The 19,778-nt window shown below is 39.4% G+C and overlaps 1 pseudogene; it reads left to right on the forward strand.

Moving 5' to 3' along the window:
• Positions 1-4,161: 4,161 nt before the first annotated feature.
• On the forward strand, positions 4,162-13,818 carry Ndn-ps1 (necdin, MAGE family member, pseudogene 1; annotated as a pseudogene).
• Positions 13,819-19,778: the final 5,960 nt, after the last annotated feature.

Consider the following 19,778-nt stretch of genomic DNA (forward strand, 5'->3'; position numbering starts at 1 on the left):
TCAACCCAGTTTTATTTTATTTTAGTTTTTCATCTTTATTAACTTGGGTATTTCTAATTTATATTTCGACTGTTATTCAGTTTCCTGGTTTCCGGGCCAACATACCCCTAACCCTTCCCCCTCCCCTTCTCTATGTCAAACAAGTTTTATTTTGTGGAATAGTTTGGACATTATTCATATGAGGTCTCCTATGAAGGTCTGATACCATTCTGCACTAAACCCATTTGCTCCTGTGCTTGAAGTAGCCTTTTTACACTGAATCTTTTCTGAGATCATGTGGGGCTACTCTTTTGAGGATTTCTCAGAATTTTTGCATATCTTAGTCCAAGTGATGGGCTTGACAATCTACAAGGTATCCTGTGGCTGAGAGTTTCTTAGGTAATGGGTCTTACAAGTTAACCCCTAGATCATATAGAAGGAATTAACTTGGTAATTTTTGTGCAAAAATAAAAAGAGGTTCCCTGAGGCACTCAAGGGTTCTGTTCTTCAGATCCTATTCGTACTGGCTATTGAGAAGCCTAAATTTACCAGGCAGTAACTCTCTTTCTTAGATTGATTATTTTTCAAAACTCACCAATAAGAAGAGTGTCTGCAGACATTTGCAAGAAAAATTGTCTTTGTAGGTATTAGTAGTTGACATTTAGGAATGAAGTTGAGCCAAGAAAGGAAGTTTTGAATGTCTCAAATAAGGGAGGAATGCAGGGTGTGTTAGTCTTCTTGCAATGGGAGTAGAAAGTAAGGAAAGTCCACATCAGAAGGCTTGCTGCAAAGCTAAGAATGATAATGGGAAGTTGGACTGAGAGAAATGGAGGGAAAGTAGATGATCAGTTTGTAGCCCACCTGCTTTTCTGGCCATATTTCCTTGAGTATTCCATAGGAGTATCTATTCTTTTCAGTTGGTTGGGAGAAAGAAAATGATGTGGAGACGAAAATGAGGAGAGGAAGACCTGTGCCATCTACTGAAGTATTTGAAATGCATTCCTGATGTTGGTGATTTGATACAGAGCTGGGTATAGGACCATAGGATTGTGTTTTGGAGGAAATAAAGGTGAAGTGAACATCTGCCATGAATTGTTATGCTTTTTGGCTGTACTGGCCTGTCTGTTCTCAGGATATTTCTACTGGGGTTAAAGGCTCTGATAAAACAGTGAATAAGGAAAAAAATTACAAATACAGACTTAGATCTTCTACTGGCAACAGGGTAAGAGGGAGATAATGGAGGCCATACCTTGTCATTCCTTGGTGAGGTTGGGAGGAGATTGTGGGGTTAGCTTGGTTGCATGTTTGGAAAATACAGTTAAACTCACCACAATCATGCCATTTTGAAACACATTGGGCAAAGTACCTTTGATGTATGATCATTCCCAAGGCTGAAACATAGCCACAAGTTGCAACTTGGAAACTATTTCCGAAATATAGTCTTCAAATGTTCTATTTTAAATGATTTTTTTTGGTAATTATCAGTTCAGAACTGGTTACTGTTGATAACATTTGTTTTGAGCTTTGGGAAAACATTTTTTGGGAGGTGAAGAAATGACAATTTAAAACATAGAGCACCAGTGACAAACAAACACAAATGATTAAATCTATGTCTACACTGTTGAAGCAAGGCTCTACCAGAGACCATGCAAGCAACCACAAATCCAGCAATGCCATTTAGAGCCTAACTCCCCTACTCTTTCTCTTTGTAGGTGCTCATTCAGATTATCGCTAGTCATTCAAATCCTATTCACAGTATCCAAGACTTCAACAGTGGCATAGACTGACTATACTAACAGAGACCACACTGGTCTCCAGAATTTCTAGTAGGCTATCAACCAATGAACCTCCCAAACTGTCTCTGTGTCCACCCACAAGTTATATCTCCTGTCCCTTCCATATCACACTCTGCCAAACCCACAAATCTCTGTGAGAGATTCCCTGCTCAACCTGCTGGAGATTCTGGGCTATCAGAGAGAATATGGAGCACACCCAAAGTCCAGGCAGGAAGACGGTCCATGTTCTTACTCCACTTTCTCAGTGCTCCCACCATCACATATACAACCAAACACCTCTGTGTCAGCATTTACAAGTTTTGAACATGGGTGAAGAACCTATGTTGTACAAGAAGCCATGCCAGGAACAAGAAATCTGGTCTGGAGCTAGAGTGGTGATTGGCTAAACTACAAGAGGCCACACCTTTCAGATGTCCAGAAAGAAAACAGAATGAAAAGAACATAACACCCATAAAAATTTAACTCAGGAAGTGGTACTTACACCTATAATAACCACAAATCCAAATGCCTTGACACAAGTGTAAAAAAAAAAAAAAAGAAAAAATTCAAAATCTGTTAAGGCAAAATGTCATAGCCTAAAGCCAGGTACATCCCACAAGCTCTGCATATGTTTTCATATTTGAAGCACAAAGAAGACATTAAAACCAATTTTATGAAGACAAATGAATGATATCCCAAATGGAAGAACATGAATAGCTTAAAGAAACCAGCCTCCATCTGGGCTCAGAACTGGGGCTGCTCCACAGCCCTTAGACCCAACCCTGCCCTCAGAGAGCTGGTCTGCCAGGAGCACTCTTACTCCTAAGGACACATTCCACAAGTGGGACTACACTTTCTCTTTACTGACTATCCAAAGAAAGACACACTAGGAGCACGCAGGGCCCAGGAACCTCAATGCAGACTGGGATAAGACCCATCCTGTCTCCATCTGAGCCCAGAGCTGAGGCTGACCCACAGTACTTCAGATGCAAATCCTGCACACAGAGAGCCGTCTGCCAAGAGTGATCTCTCTCTTAAGCTCGCAGGTGGATCCCCAGTTTTGCTCCACTGACTGTCAAAAGAGAGACCACCAGGACAGTTCAGGACTCAGGAGCCATAGGACTCGAGTCAGAGAGAGCAAGACCAGCTAACAGCAGAGATAACCAGATGGTGAAAGGCAATGGCAATAACCTAAGCAGTAGAAACCAAGATGAATTGGCATCATAAGAAACCAGTTCTCCCAATACAGCAAACCCTGATAACCCAACAGCCTGGAGAAACAAGATTTTGACTTAAAATCACAACCCATGATGATGTTAGAGAACTTTAAAAAGGATATAAATTACTTCTTTAAGAAAATACAGGGCAGACATCCTGAGACTGCAGGACAGATTACCACTTCTGCACAACTCTGCCTACATCCCTGGTGAAGGGGAAACTGCACAGTGCCTCTGGGCACAGGAATATAGGAACAGTCAGCCACCAGTACTTGCAGTTCCAGTCTGTGCCCAGGGCTGAACTGAACCAGCCAAATAGCTCCCTGTACCCAAATCCCATGGTGGTGAAAGCTGGACACCCAGAAGTGTGGACAGTCCTCAGAAGTCAGAGGAGACTACCCTCTGCCCCTATTCTAGACCGAAGAGGTAATCACCTAGTGCCAAATGTGCCCCCTGGGTGCAAGACCTAGGAGCAATCAGGGGTAGTAACCTTCTGATTCTGTACCAGGCCTAGAGGTGAAAGACAGCCACTGGGAGTGCTTACACACTTGAAATCAAAGCACCTGTTCTCAAAAAAGGCTGAAAGAAAACAGGAAAACAGTTTTACAAGAGTGTTGACACAGAGGCCTACAGGAGGGTCAAGTCACTCTCAGAAACAGCAAGACAAGCAAACATCAGAGACAATCCAATGGCTAGGTGCAAGTGGAGGAACCTAAGCAACAGAAACCAAGACTACTTGGCATCATCAGAGCACAGTTCTCCCACCAAAGAAAATACTGAATATCCAGACACACTGGAAAAGCAAGATTTAGATTTAAAATCACATTTTATGATAAGGAAGGAGGACTTTAAGAAGGATGTAAAGAACCCCCTTAAAGAATTGCAGGAAAGCACAAGTAAACAAGCAGAACCACTTAGAGAGGAAACACAAATATCCCTGAAAGAATTATAGAAAAACACAACCAAACAGGTGACGGAATTGAACCAAACCGTTCAGGCTTTAAAAATGGAAATAGAAACAATAAAAAAAGCACAAAAAGGGGCTGGGGATTTAGCTCAGTGGTAGAGCGCTTACCTAGGAAGCGCAAGGCCCTGGGTTCGGTCCCCAGCTCTGAAAAAAAGAACCAAAAAAAAAAAAAAAAAAGAAAAAAAGCACAAAAAGACAACTCTGGATATAGAAAACTTAAGGAATGGACAAGGAGTCGCTGATACAAGCATCACCAAGAGAATTCAAGCGGTAGAAAAGAGAATCTCAGGGGTAGAAGATACCATAGAAAACATTGAAACAACTGCCGAAGATAATGTAAAATGCAAAAAGCTCCTAGGCCAAAACATCCTGGAAATCCAGGACACAATGAGAAGATCAAACTAAGGATAATATATGTAGAAGAAAGTGAAAACTCCCAACTTATAGGGCCAGTAAATATATTCAAAAAAATTAGAGAAGAATTCGTTCCTAACCTAAAGAAAGAGATGCCCATAAACATACAAGAAGCCTACAGAACTCCAAAAAAGATTGGACCAGATGAGAAATTCCTCCCATCACATAATAGTTAAAACACCAAATACACAAAAGAAAGAAAGAATATTAAAAGCAGTAAGTGAAAAATGTCAATAAGAATTATAGCTTACTTCTCACCAGAGACTATGAAAGCCAGAAGATCCTGGGCAGATGTCATATAGACCGTAAGAGAACACAAATGCCAGCCCAAGTTACTGTATCTAGCAAAACACTCAATTAACATAGATGTAAAAACCAAGATATTCCATGACAAAACCAAATTTACAGAATATTGTTCTACAAATCCAGCCCTACAAAGGATAATAGATGGAAAACTCCAACACAAGGAGAGAAACTACACCATAAAGAAAGCAAGAATGTAATCTTCTTCCAGTGAAACCAAAAGAGAGACACATAAACATAATTCAACCTGTAAAAATGAAAATACCAGGAAGCAACAATCACTATACTGTAATATTTCTCAACATCAACGGACTCAATTCCCCCAGTAAAATGTCATAGACTAACAGACTGGATACATAAAGAGGACCAAGAATTTTGTTGCATGCAGGAAAAATACCTCAGAGGAAAAGAAAGATACTAACTCAGAGTAAATGGCTGGAAAACAACTTTCCAAGCAAACGGCCCAAAGAAACAAGCTGGAGTTGCAGTTCTAATATCAAATAAAACTGACTTTCAACCAAAATTCATTAAAAAATACAAGGAAGGACACTTCATATTCATCAAAGGAAAAATCCACCAAGATGTACTGTCAGTCCTAAATATCTATGCTTTAAATGCAAGGGCACCTTACTAAAGCTCAAAGCACACATCGCAACCTCACACACTGATAGTAGGAGATTTCAACACCCCACTCTCTTCGATGGACATCATGGAAACAGAAATTAATCAGAGAGATAAAGAAACAAACAGAAGTTATGAACCAAATGCATTTAACAGATATTTATGGAACATTCCATCCTAAAACAAAAGGATATAACTTCTTCTCACCACCTCTTGGTACCTTCTCCAAAACTGACCATATAATCGGTCACAAAACATGTCTCAACAGATCCAGCAAGATATAAATAATTCCATGCATCCTATCAGATCACCATGGACTAAGACTGGTCTTCAATAACAAGAATAACGACAGAAAGCCCACATATACATGGAAGTTGAACAATGCTCTACTCAATGACAACTTGGTCAAGGAAGAAATAAAGAAAGAAATTAAAGACTTCTTAGAATTTAATAAAAATGAAGATACAACATACTCAAACATATATGACATAATGAAAGCGGTGCTAAGAGGAAAACTCAGAACTCTGAGTGCCTGCAAAAAGAAACAGAAGAGAGAATATGTCAGCAGCTTTATAGCACACCTAAAAGCTCTAGAACAAAAATAAATAAATAAACCCAAGAGGAGCAGAAGGCAGGAAATAATCAAACTCAGAGCTGAATTTAACCAAATAGAAATGAAAAGGACTATACAAAGGATCAACAATACCAGGAGCTGGCTCTTTGAGAAAATCAACAAGATAGATAAACCCTTAGCCAGACTAACTAGAGGTCACAGAGAGTATATCCAAATTACTATTTGACTGTGCATATATCTCACATACTCATATAAATATTAATTGAATTCTATTACTTTCATTTTAGGATACTGTAAAATTATTTTTGCCTCAAACTTTGATGCCTAATCTCCTATTTTTGTATTGCTTCTGTAATTCCTTTAGATCCTATTTCTTTCATGGTCAATTTTCCCATTTCCTAATAAAATATAAGCAAGACTGAGAAAAAAATTGCTTAGGATCTCTTCAGAGTATTAATGTTTGTCTATATTGTCTTACCATTGATATTCTCCTGTTGTTTGCATTCACACAATTACTCAATGCTTTTTTTGACCCAAATGGTAAGATATAATTGCCCACCTAAACATACAATGCCCAGTACCATCCATCCCTTAAGAACATTAATAATAACCTGTAAATACACATAGCAGAATCTTAACGTCATCTGCCATGGCTTCTCGCCCTCTCCCTCCTCTCTTCCTCTCTTTCTGCTCCAGTCTCCTCCTCTTTCTTCAAACTTCTCTCCCACCCATCCTTCCTTCTCATTTAATGACAGGCCTCCTTCTATTCTGTACCTGCCCCTCACCTATATTTTACAAATTCAATGGGAGACCTTTCTATTGAAATCACCTGATTCCTGAGTAAGTGACTAGGCAGCTGTCCTTGGGGCAGTGGAATTAGCATCAAAATACTGATAACTCCAGGACAAACCACAACATTTCCCCCTCTTTGTCCAGTTAAAAGGCCTTTTCACTTATATATGAATTGAGTACAATTACCATTCTACAATTTATAAAACATAGGATACACTCAACATCCAGTCCATCAATTTTGTCCATTAACTAAAGCACCTTGTCATTATCCTAAAAGACTATAATTCTATACCTGACTCATTTCCTAGTTTGAAATTTTACACCACCTTAAAAACCACTCTTTCAAATTTATTATCCTTCTCAATGCTAAACAGCTTGGGTTGTTTACAAGACTACCAGTCTTCAACCACGTCAGAAACCTTTGAATGACAAAATATCTATACAAACAGGAAGTTTAACACAGATTCCAGAACTGAGAGGTTACAGAGACAAAGCTCCACTAGAACAGTCCTCTGTTAGCAACATGTGAGCACAACTGAGAGACTCTTGAAATGCAGATTGTTGAAGGGCTGATCATGCTATCTTGGCATAGCTTATCAGTCAACAATTCTGCATAATTTTTCCTTTTCCGTACAGTATTAGTCTGCAGATGAAACGGAGTTTTGTCCAGTGTCTGCCTAGCCACAAAGTATTAACTAACTTGGAGGTACAGAAGTTCAAATTCTTCATTAAATCTGCCAAAGTGGTACTGTTAGGAGCAGTTATGTCTCAACAAAAGATAAATAATTTTAAATCTCAAATTTTGTGGATTTCTGACATTTTTGAAAACCATCTATATCTATATCTATATCTATATCTATATCTAATCTATATCATCTATATCTATATCATCTATATCTATATCTATATCTATATCTATATCTATATCTATCTATATCTATATCTATCTATATCTATATCTATCTATATCTATATCTATATCTATATCATCTATATCTATATCATCTATATCTATATCTATATCTATATCTATGACAGTCTGGACTGTTGTCTTTGTATCTTAATATTATCTTAAAAGTACTCTCACAAAGTCAGAGCCATGAATTTGCTACTTGTTCCTTAACTCACATGTGTAATCAACTCAGAAGTTTGTAATGACATCAATAGAAGGACTGGCTCTAAATCTTGTACTTTTAAACTTTTTTGACAAATAAATTCTATTCCAAAGCAAATATATGATTTTAGCTTAGTTACCAAATGAGATTATGACTGTACAACTCAATCTAACTAATTCTTCCCTGTTAAATTACAACCAATTTTAAATTCCTCCTAAAAACAACTTTAGAATAACTGTTTTTAGCACCCCAAAATCCAGGGAATTGGACTGACTCCTCCTCCATAACTTCTTCAAGCTGTACATGGACGTTGAGGTATCCTTGGGGGTAGAAGGTAGGAAGAATGAAGCAAATGCTATAGCTGATATGTCCTGACTGGACCCAGCTGAACGTCCTTGAGATCAGGAATCTAAGTAGGCACACTCTGCAAAATACAACTCTCAAGACAAAAGTTTAGTATCCAGATATCTTTTTGTTTGATTCTACTGAATGAATTTTTTCAGGCAGTCTACCTCTATCAAATCTGATCAGTATGACTCTGTGAGGTTTCCAGAGTCTAACCACACTCTTTAAAAACACAAAGACAAAATCTTTCTCTCAAAATATTGTGTTCCTTAGTCTGTAACCACAAAAGCTTGTATCTTGCACTCTCTCCCAGATTAATAATATAACTATAAAACTTAAAGTCACACCCATTATGAAGAATGAACAATTTTTAAAAAAGGAAGTAAGCTAAACAGTGAGCCTGATAGACTTTTGTACTCTATGATATCAGGAAATGAACCTAAAATTCCTGTGGAGTCCATGTTAAGAGAATCTGAGCTTCCTGTTGGGTAAATATCAAAAGTAACCAAAAACACTTGTGAGTTGGCATCAATGAGCCATATGGCCTTTAGCGGGGAAATTCATAAAGCAAACTAAACACTTTATTTTTTTTAATTTTTTTCCATCTTTATTAACTCGAGTATTTCTTATTTATATTTCGATTGTTATTCCCCTTCCTGGTTTCCGGGCCAACATCCCCCTAACTGCGCCTGAAAGGAAAATTATACAAATTCTAGGTTTAGAAATATAAAATTAAAAGAGTTAGCCCCAAAAGCCACAGACTCAGGGCTAAGCCCTGCCGCCAGGAATAGCAGGCCATAAAGATAAAGAAAAGGAATGCAGGAACCAGCTCAGGCTATCGAGGACTGACCCATAAACCATCCACAGACATCCCCCCAGCTTACTCAGAGTCATACTTTAACCAGATGTCCTCCAGACCCTGATAAGCCCCTACTTGTGCTTTTCAGCCATTGTGTCCTGCAGAGAGCACTCCAAGAAACCGGGCAGCCCAAGCCTAACCAGAGGTGTTTCAAATACAAATGCTCCATCAATTTTGACAAACTTTTAAAAATAATGAGGACCTGAAGACCCTACCCTTCCTCCTGATTTAGTACCTCTGTTCCAGGAACCAGGGGGCCATAAAGCCTTCTGGCGTCCCCTTATCTCCTGGAGCCATAAAACAATCTTGTAACTTGTGGTGCATTCCCCTTTGACATCCCCCATCCCCTGGTGCTCACAGCCTCTGCCTTTAAATACTCTTTTACCCAGCCTCTCGGGGCCGACACCTCTGTCTCCTGCGCAGGATACGTGTCGGCCCGGAGATCTCTGTAATAGGTCTCTGTAATAAACCTCACCTTTGCTTATTACATCCAAAATGGTCTCTCTGTGTCTTGGGTCTGCGATTTGAGTAAGGGTCTCTCTGCGTGGGATTTTTCACGCCCTACCCCCTTCTATATTGGCTTCCCCTTCCATCCTCCCCCCATTACCACCTTCCCCTCAACAATCACGTTCACTGGGGGTTCAGTCTTGGCAGGACCAAGGGCTTCCCCTTTCACTGGTGCTCTTACTAGGCTATTCATTGCTACCTATGCAGTTGGAGCCCAGGGTCAGTCCATGTATAGTCTTTGGGTAATGGCTTAGTCCCTGGAGGCTCTGGTTGTTGGCATTGTTGTTCATATGGGGTCTCAAGCCCCTTCAAGCACTTTCAGTCCTTTCTAAGATTCCTTCAACTGGGGTCCCATTCTCAGTTAAGTGGTTTCCTGCTGGCATCGCCTATGTATTTGCTGTATTCTGTTTGTGTCTCTCAGGAGAGATCTACATCCGGATCCTGTCGGCCTGCACTTTTTTGCTTCATCCATCTTATCTAGTTTGGTGGCTGTATATTATGGGCCATATGTGGGGCAGGCATGGAAGGATGTTCCTTCAGCCCCTGTTCTAAACTTTGCCTCCCTATTCCCTCCCAAGGGTATTCTTGTTCCCCTTTTAAAGAAGGAGTGAAGCATTTGCATTTTGGTCATCCTTCTTGAGTTTCATGGGTGCATCTAGGGTAATTCGAGCATTTGCGCTAATATCCACTTATCCATGAGTGCATACCATGTTTGTTTTTCTGTGATTGAGTTATCTCACTCAGGATGATATTTTCCAGTTCCATCAATTTGCCTATGGATTTCATAAAGTCATTGTTGTGATACCTGAGTAGCATTCCACTGTGTAGATGTATCACATTTTCTGTATCCATTCCTCTGTTGAAGGGCATCTGGGTTCTTTCCAGCTTCTAGCTCTTATAAATAAGGCTCCTATGAACATAGTGGAGCACGTGTCTTTGTTATATGTTGGAACATCTTTTGGGTATATGCCCAAGAGAGGTATAGCTGGGTCCTCAGATAGTTCAATGTCCAATTTTCTGAGGAACCTCCAGGCTAATTTCCAGAATGGTTGTACCAGTCTACAATCCCACCAACAATGGAGGAGTGTTCCTCTTTTTCCACATCCATGCCAGCATTTGCTGTCACCTGACTTTTTGATCTTAGCCATTCTCACTGGTGTGAGGTGAAATCTCAGGGTTGTTTTGATTTGCATTCCCCTTATGACTAAAGACGTTGAACATTTCTTTAGGTGTTTCTCAGCCATTCGGCATTCCTCCACTGTGAATTCTTTGTTTAGCTCTGAACTCCATTTTTTAATAGGGTTATTTGTCTCCCTGCAGTCTTACTTCTTGAGTTCTTTGTATATTTTGGATATAAGCCTTCTATCAGTTGTAGAATTGGTAAAGATCTTTTCCAAATATGTTGGTTGCCATTTTGTCCTAACAACAGTGTCCTTTGCCTTACACAAGCTTTGCAGTTTTCTGAGATCCCATTTGTCAGTTATTGATCTTAGAGCATAAGCCAATGGTGTTTTGTTCAGGAAATTTTCTCCAGCGCCAATGTGTTCGAGGTTCTTCCCCACTTTTTCTTCTCTTAGTTTGAGTGTATCTGGTTTGATGTGGAGGTGCTTGATCCACATGGACTTAAGTTTTGTACAGGGTGATTAGAATGGATAGATCTGCATTCTTCTACATGCTGACCTCCAGTAGAACCAGCACCCTTTGCTGAAAATGCTATCTTTTTTCCATTGGATGGTTTGGCTCCTTTGTCAAAAATCAAGTGACCACAGGTGTTTGGGTTCAATTATGGGTCTTCGATTTTATACCACTGGTCTATCTGTCTGTCTCTGTACCAATACCATATATTTTTCATCACTATTGCTCTTTAATACTGCTGGAGTTCAGGAATAGTGATTTCCCTGGAAGTCTTTTTATTGTTGAGGATAGTTTTAGCTATTCTGGGTTCTTTGTTATTCCAGATGAATTTGCAAATTGTTCTGTCTAACTCTCTGAAGAATTGGATTGGTATTTTGATGGGGATTGCATTGAATCTGTAGATCACTTTTGGTAAAATGGCCATTTTTCTATATTAATCCTGCCAATCCATGAGCATGGGAGATCTTTCCATCTTCTGAGGTCTTCTTCAATTTCTTTCTTCAGAGGCTGGAAGCTCTTATCATACAGATCTTTCACTTGCTTGGTTAAAGTCACACTGAACTATTTTATATTATTTAGGACTATTATGAAGGGTGTAATTTCTTTCTCGGCTTGTTTCTCTTTTGTGTAGTGGAAGGCTACTAATTTATTTGAATTAATTTTATACCCAGCCACTTTGCTGAAGGTGTTTATCAGGATTAGTAGTTCTCTGGTGGAACTTTAGGGATCACTTAAGTATACAATCTTATCATCTGCAAATAGTTATGTTTTGACTTCTTCTTTTCCAATCTATATCCCTTTGATCTCCTTTTGTTGTCTCTTTGCTCTGGCTAGGCCTTTGAGAACTATATTGAATAAGTAGGGAGAGAGTGGGCAGTATTGTCTAGTCCCCGATTTTAGTGGGATTGCCTCAAGTCTCTCTCCATTTAGTCTAATATTAGCTACTTTTTTGCTGTATATGGCTTTTCCTATTATTAGGTATGGGCCTTGAATTCCTGTTCTTTCCAGAACTTTTATCATGAAGGGGTGTTGAATATTGTCAAATGCTTTCTCAGCATCTAATGAAATGATCATGTAGCTTTTATCTTTCAGTTTGTTTGTATAGTGGATTACATTGATGGTTTTCTGTATATTAAACCATACCTGCTTCCCTGGGATGAACCCTACTTGATCATGATGGATGATTGTTTTGATGTGCTCTTGGATTCAGTTTGCAGGAATTTTATTGAGTATCTTTGCATCGATATTCATAAGGGAAATTTGTCTGAAGTTCTCTTTCTTTGTTGGGTCTTTGTGTGGTTTAGGTATAAGAGTAATTGTGATAGTATCCACTGAAGCAGTGCCGGCTCCAAGATTTCCAAGTCGCAGTGGTCCTGCTCTGATCAGAAGGCACAGACATATCGAATAAAGGAAGGACCTGAGTGACCCTAACTTTGCAGCTGAGGAACCCAACTCTGAAATGCAGGTCAGTGCTGCTGTTCCTGTGGGGGTCCCTCCTCCGGCTTCACTGGCCCCGAACCTCACAGGTCCATCCTGTGCTCCCAAAGGCCCTCTGACAGCCCCATAGGCCTTGCCACCACCTGCAGAACGGTTTGAAGAGGTGGACCGTAAGATCCTGCAGCAGGCTCCAGAGGAGGGCTGCGTCCACCAGCCCCAGAGCCCAGCCCGGCTGATCCCAGCACCGAGGACCCCTGCCCAGCTGGTGCAGAAGGCGCATGAGCTCATGTGGTACTTGTTTGTCATGGACCAAGAGAGGATGGTCCTCTGGTTTCCAGACATGGTGCAAGAGGTCATGGGCAGCTACAAGAAATGGTGCAGAAGCATCATTAGTTGCACCAGCATCATCCTCGCCAGAATTTTCAGGCGTGTAGCTGACCAATTTCCACACCATGGAGTTTGCTCTGGTCAAAGAACTCAGTCCAGAAGAGCTGGACAGGGTCGCACTGAACAACTGTATGCCCATGACAGGCCTCCTGCTCATGATCCTGAGTCTCATCTATGTAAAGGGCTGTGGGGCCAGAGAGGGTGGGGTCTGGAATGTGCTGTGCATCCTGGGGCTGAGGCCCTGGAAGAAACACTCCACCTATGGAGATGTGAGAAAGATTATCACCGAGGAATTCATCCAGCAGAATTACGTGAAGTATCAGCGTGTGCCCCACATCGAACCTCCCGAGTACGAGTTCTTCTGGGGGTCCAGAGCTAACCGTGAAATCACCAAGATGCAGATCATGGAGTTCCTGGCCAGAGTCTTTCAGAAGGATCCCCAGGCTTGGCCTTCCTGCTACAGAGAAGCTCTGGAACAGGCCAGAACTCTGCGAGAGACTAATCTTGATGCCCAGACCCACCCCACACACCCTGCAGCAGTGTCTTTGAGGACTAAAAGGTCCAGGAGCACATTGATAGTTTCTGACCCATAATAGGGCTGTGTAAGGGTGAGGTTGGATCATTAGATAATTCCAGATTCACAGTGCAGTATTTCATGTATAATTTTTAAGTTTTCCATCCAGTGCTTTTTTATCTTGTAATGCAATGTATTCAGTTGTGTATTCGTGTAGTGTTTAAAATTGATGCATGTGTGTTTTATAAGTGAGCAAGTTGGTACTTTCACCTCTGTGCTTCCTTGGATTTCTGTACAAGAGATGTGCTGTGCTAAACTTGTGAAATACACTGCGGTGTTCTTTATCATGTTCTTTGGATGGGACTGATGATCTCTATCAACAAAGAAGGCCCTGGAGAGTTAGCTGGACTTAACCAGCAACACAGACCTGACCAAGAGAAAGGTCAAGGACCCTCTCCATACGACTACAACAGGCACAGGAAGCGTACATGTGGAATGGACTGATTTGAACTGAACTGTTCTCAGTGTAGTCACTTAGCACACCTTGCAAAACATGTATCCAATGCCACCATAAATAAACTTTAAAATGAGCATAAAAAAAGAGTAATTGTGGCTTCATAGAAGGAATTCGGTAGTGCTCCATCTGTTTCGATTTTGTGGAATAGTTTGGATAGTATTGATATGAGGTCTTCTATGAAGGTTTGATAGAATTCTGCACTGAACCCATCTGGACTTGGGCCCTTTTTGGTTGGGAGACTTTTAATGACTGCTTCTATTTCTTTAGGAGTTATGGGGTTGATTTGTTCCTGATTTAACTTCAGTACCTAGTATGTGTCTAGGTAATTGTCCATTTCCTCCAGATTTTCAAGTTTTGTTGAATATTGGCTTTTGTAGTATGATCTGATGATTTTCTTCTCTTTTTTTTTTTTTCCGGAGCTGGGGACCTAACCCAGGGCCTTGAGCACTCTACTTCTGAGCTAAATCCCCAACCCCCTGATGGTTTTTGAATTTCCTCTGACTCTGTTGTTATGTCACCCTTTTCATTTCTGATTTTGTTAATTTGGACACACTCTCTGTGTCCTCTCATTAGGCTGGCTAAGGGTTTATCTTTCTTGTTGATTTTCTCAAAAAACCAACTTTTGGTTCTGTTGATTCTTTGTATGGTCCTTTTTGTTCCTACTTGGTTGATTTCAGCTCTGAGTTTGATAATTTCCTGCCTTCTACTCCTCTTGGGTGTATTTGCTTCTTTCTGTTCTAGAGCTTTAAGTGAGCTGTCAAGCTGCTGATATATGCTCTCTCCTGTTTCTTTCTGCAGGCACTCAGAGCTATGAGTTTTCCTCTTAGCACAGCTTTCATTGTGTCCCATAAGTTTGGGTATGTTGTACCTTCATTTTCATTAAATTCTAAGAAGTCTTTAATTTCTTTATTCATTTCTTCCTTGACCAGGTTATCATTGAGTAGAACATTGTTCAACTTCCATGTATAAGTGTGCGTTCTTCCCTTATTGTTATTGAAGACCCGCTTTAGCCCGTGGTGGTCTGATAGGACGCCTGTGATTATTTCTATCTTTCTGTATCTGTTGAGGCCTGTTTTATGACTAATTATATGGTCAATTTTGGAGAAAGTACCATGAGGTGGTGAGAAGAAGGTATATCCTTTCTTTTTTTAAGGATAGAATTTTCTATAAATATCAGTTAATTCCATTTGGTTCATGATTTCTCTTAGTCTGTCTATGTCTCTGTTTAATTTCTGTTTCCATGATCTGTCCATTGATGAGAGTGGGGTGTTGAAATCTCCTACTATTATGTGTGAGGTGCAATGTGTGTTTTGAGCTTTACTAAGGTTTCTTTTTATGTATGTAGGTGCCCTTGTATTTGGAGCATAGATGTTTAGGATTGACAGTTCATCTTGGTGGATTTTTCCTTTGATGAATATGAAGTGTCCTTCCTTTTCTTTTTTGATGACTTTTAGTTGAAAATCGATTTTATTCGATATTAGAATGGCTACTCCAGCTTGCTTCTTCTGACCATTTGCTTGGAAAGTTGTTTTCCAGGCTTTCACTCTGAGGTAGTGTCTGTCTTTGTCTCTGAGGTGTGTTTCCTGTAGGCAGCAGAATGCAGGGTCTTCATTGTGTATCCAGTTTGTTAATCTATGTCTTTTATTGGAGAGTTGAGACCACTGATGTTGAGAGATATTAAGGAATAGTGATTATTGCTTCCTGTTATATTCATATTTGTATGTGAGATTATGTTTGTGTGCTTTTCTTCTCTTTGTTTTGTTCCCAAGATGATTAGTTTCTTGCTTTTTCTAGGATGTAGCTTGCCTCCTTATGTTGGGCTTTACCATTTATTAGCCTGTGCAGCGCTGTATTTGTAGAAAGATATTGTGTAAATTTGGTTTTGTCATGGAATATCTTGGTTTCTCCATCTATGTTAATTGAGAGTTTTGCAGGATACAGTAACCTGGGCTGGCATTTGTTTTCTCTTAGGGTCTGTATGACATCTGTCCAGGATCTTCTGACTTTCATAGTCTCTGGTGAGAAGTCTGGTGTGATTCTGTTAGGTCTGCCTTTGTATGTTACTTGACCTTTTTCCCTTACTGCTTTTAATATTCTTTCTTATTTTGTGCATTTAGTGTTTTGACTATTATGTGACAGGAGGAGTTTCTTTTCTGGTCCCATCTATTTGTGGTTCTATAGGCTACTTTAATGTTTATGGGCATCTCTTTCTTCAGGTTAGGGAAGTTTTCTTCTGGGATTTTGTTAAAGATATTTACTGGTCCTTTGAGTTGGGAGTCTTTATTCCCTCCTATACCTATTATCCTTAGGTTTATTCTTCTCATTGTGTCCTAGATTTCCTGTATGTTTTGGGCCAGTATTTTTTTCCGCATTACATTATCTTTGACAGTTGTTTCGATGATTTCTATGTAATCTTCTGCTCCTGAGATTCTCTCTTCTATCTCTTGTATTCTGGTGGTGATGCTTGTATATACTGTTACTCGTCTCTTCCTTTGGTTTTCTATATCAGGGTTGTCTCCCTTTGTTCTTTCTTTATTGCTTCTATTTCCATTTTTAATTCCTTCACCTGTTTGATTGTGTTTTCCTGTAATTCCTTCAAGGATTTTTGCATTTCCTCTCTATAGGCTTCTGCTTGTTTATTTGTGTTTTCCTGCATTTTTTAAGGGTGTTATTTATGTCTTTCTTGAAGTCCTCCATCATCATGATCAAATGTGATTTTAAATCTAGATCTTGCTTTTCTGGTGTGTTTGGATATTCAGTGTTTGCTTTGGTGGGAGAATTGGGCTCCAATGATGCCACATAGTGTTGTTTTCTGTTGCTTGGGTTCCTGCCCTTGTCTCTTGCCATCATGTTGTCTCTGGTGTTACCTTGCTCTGCTATTTCTGACAGTGGTTAGACCATCCTATAGGCCTGTGTTTCAGGAATGCTGTAGACCTGTTTTCCTGTTCTCTTTCAGCCAGTTTAGGGAGTGTTCTGCTTTCAGGCGTGTAATCGTTCCTGTCTATTGGTCTTTAAGTGTTCCTGTGGGTATGTGTACTAAGTCCACCAGGCAGGTCACTTGGATCAGAAAAGTTGGTCTTAACTCTGTCCTGTGCCTGAATTCGCCCCTCAGAGCCAGGTTTCAGCTCTCCATGAGGGCAGCAACTAGAAGGGCCTGCCCCGCCTTCGTTCAGGACTCTGTGCACAGGGAGACCAGATGGCGCTAGGTGTTTTTCTCTAGAGTCAGAAATGTGGGCAGAGAGTAGTCTCCTCTGACTTCCCAGGCGTGTCTGCCCCTCTGAAGCTCTAGCTCTCTCTTCCATGGTTTTTGCATGAAGGGAGCTGCTTTATCGGGTCCCTTCAGATCCGGGCTATGTGTGGACTGCAGCGTTGAGTGCCCCTATCTTCCTGTTCCCAGAGGCCCTATACAGTTTCTTCTTGGGCCAGGGATGTGGGCAAGGGTGGGAAGTACTGGCAGTCTCTCCTGCCCTCCAGTCTCAGGAGTGCCCACTTGTGAGGGCGATGAGCTCTCTCTCCTACAGGGTTTGGGAGCAGGGGGCTGTAGCAGGAATAGATGATACCTTAACAGCACCTTAGAAAAGCTCACAGAAGCATTGGGAGAGATATTCTATATCCTGTTAAAATTGGGTTCTCCAGGCCATAAGCCACAGCTCTTCAAGTCCCTTGTATCATACCATTCTTTGCTCTTCCAAGCATATTCCTCAGTTTTGATGAGGAATGGTATTCCATCTCCATATATCAGGGCGACACAGAAATCCTCCGATTGATCAAGTCATGTCTTTAGCATTGGAAGGAGTAATACAGATACCATACTTAGTATAGGGTACTATGACATCATTTTTTTCCTGGTGATGTTTTCTGTACAATTTTCAGTCCATTCGTATTTGGAAAACTTGTAGAGATTGATGAATTTACTATTCATCCTATCTTGGTGAATGCAGAGTTCTATACCTAAGTTATTTTCTGTCATAATTTGCATTTATCAACCTAAAAACCCTACTTTTGGACCTTGAAACACTTTCTTAAATCTTAAACAACTTAAACTTGATTGTGAGACTACAACTATTTAGTCTTCAACCCTATCAGAGACTGGAGAATGATCAAAATTACTGGAGTAAAGAGGAAGTGCAGAGCAACCACCTTCCAAATTATAGAAAAAGTATACTAGCTGCCTGGACACCTCACCCAAACTTTCTCTGCAACTTTGGAGCATTTATTTATTCAGCCTACTGTCCCAGAATATCTGATATATATATATATACATATATACATATATATATATACATATATACATATACATATACATATATATATATATATATATATATATATATATATATATATATATATATATATGAAACATTAAGAAGGACTTCTGTACTCTGTCCTGAAAATTTTCAGTAGGTGACTTTGTGTCCTGCTTGTTCACAGCTTGGGCAGCAGTTGAAGCAAGGGCATTTTCATGCCCAGCGGCAGCTTGACTCATTTGAAGCAAACTCCAAATGGAGTTTCTTTGACCCTTATCATTTTGTTTGAACTAGATTAGGGATGCTGCCAAGAACTGATATATCCTATTTGCAGAAGTCTTTAATTAATAAAACATCTTTATATTCCATATTCTGTAGAATTCTCAGGTTTTTGTAGATCACCTATTTATCTCACTATATTTAATAGGCAGATAATTCTAGATATTTACTATCTGATTAACTTGAAAACACCTGTGACTAACTAAACTTGTACTTACCAGAAGGACAAGTTTGATTAACTATTAAGTTACATTTCTTAATTATCCTAAACAATTTGCAATAGTAGCTTTCAAAAGGAATAGAACTTTACATTGCATTTTTAAGTATTACATAGATATAATAATACCCTGAAAGGAGTTGATGCTTAGTATACTTTAACTAAAATATAACCTTAATTTTGTATCAATATAAAAAATTATAACAATGTAACCAAACATAACATTAATTTTCTATCAAAAATTTATACCAATGCAACCAAATAAAATCTTAATTTTGCATCAATATAAAAAGACGTATAAAAGTAGGCTTAATTTACTCTTTTCATATTATTCCTATATTATTCATATGATTTATATATCCTCATACGTCCCAATTAAAAATATAATATTTAAACTTTAACACAGAAAAACTACTATAATGGAGCTATTTCTGCAAAACTTCTCACAATATTGTGTGTGGTTACATTTGGTAGCCTTAGGATTAAGTACTTAGATCAAAGTTCTGTAGAATATTAACATCAGTCTCATATGAACTCAGCAATTTGAGTGTCCTGAGCAGTTTGTAGTACAAAGTTGATCTTTGGGTGTTATTTCGCAGCATAACAGCAATCCTGGTTAGGTAGACCATATCAGTCAACCCAAGGGTATCCATTGTTTGAGCAGAATCTTGTGCAGAAGAGGCATGGGGCAGCTTTGCCTAGGGATAGCATTACTAAAATCCAAGTGGATGGTTTGGGGCCCCATCATTTTTTGAAACTTAAAATGTTGCTGTTAGGAATGGTAGAAAACCTAAATATTTTAAATGCCTATTCTGCAGACTTCATAAGTGTTTGAGGAGCAAAATCTATTAAGTTCATCTGAGGTACATAACTTTGTCCCTAGTTATTGTTTCAGATTTGATTCTCAAAACACAAAAAGCTAGACAAAGATTCTAGAACTTGTATTTTGTATGACAAAAGATAAATTATATATACTTCATAATGTTCTTGATTTTAAGATAATATTTATAACTTAAGAAGTTTTAAGAGTCAAGGGAAAGCAAACACATTATGAATTTAGTGTTAATATTATATTCT

The sequence above is a fragment of the Rattus norvegicus genome, chromosome 1 (assembly GCF_036323735.1).
Source record: "Rattus norvegicus strain BN/NHsdMcwi chromosome 1, GRCr8, whole genome shotgun sequence".
In the NCBI taxonomy this organism is placed as follows: Eukaryota; Metazoa; Chordata; class Mammalia; order Rodentia; family Muridae; genus Rattus; species Rattus norvegicus.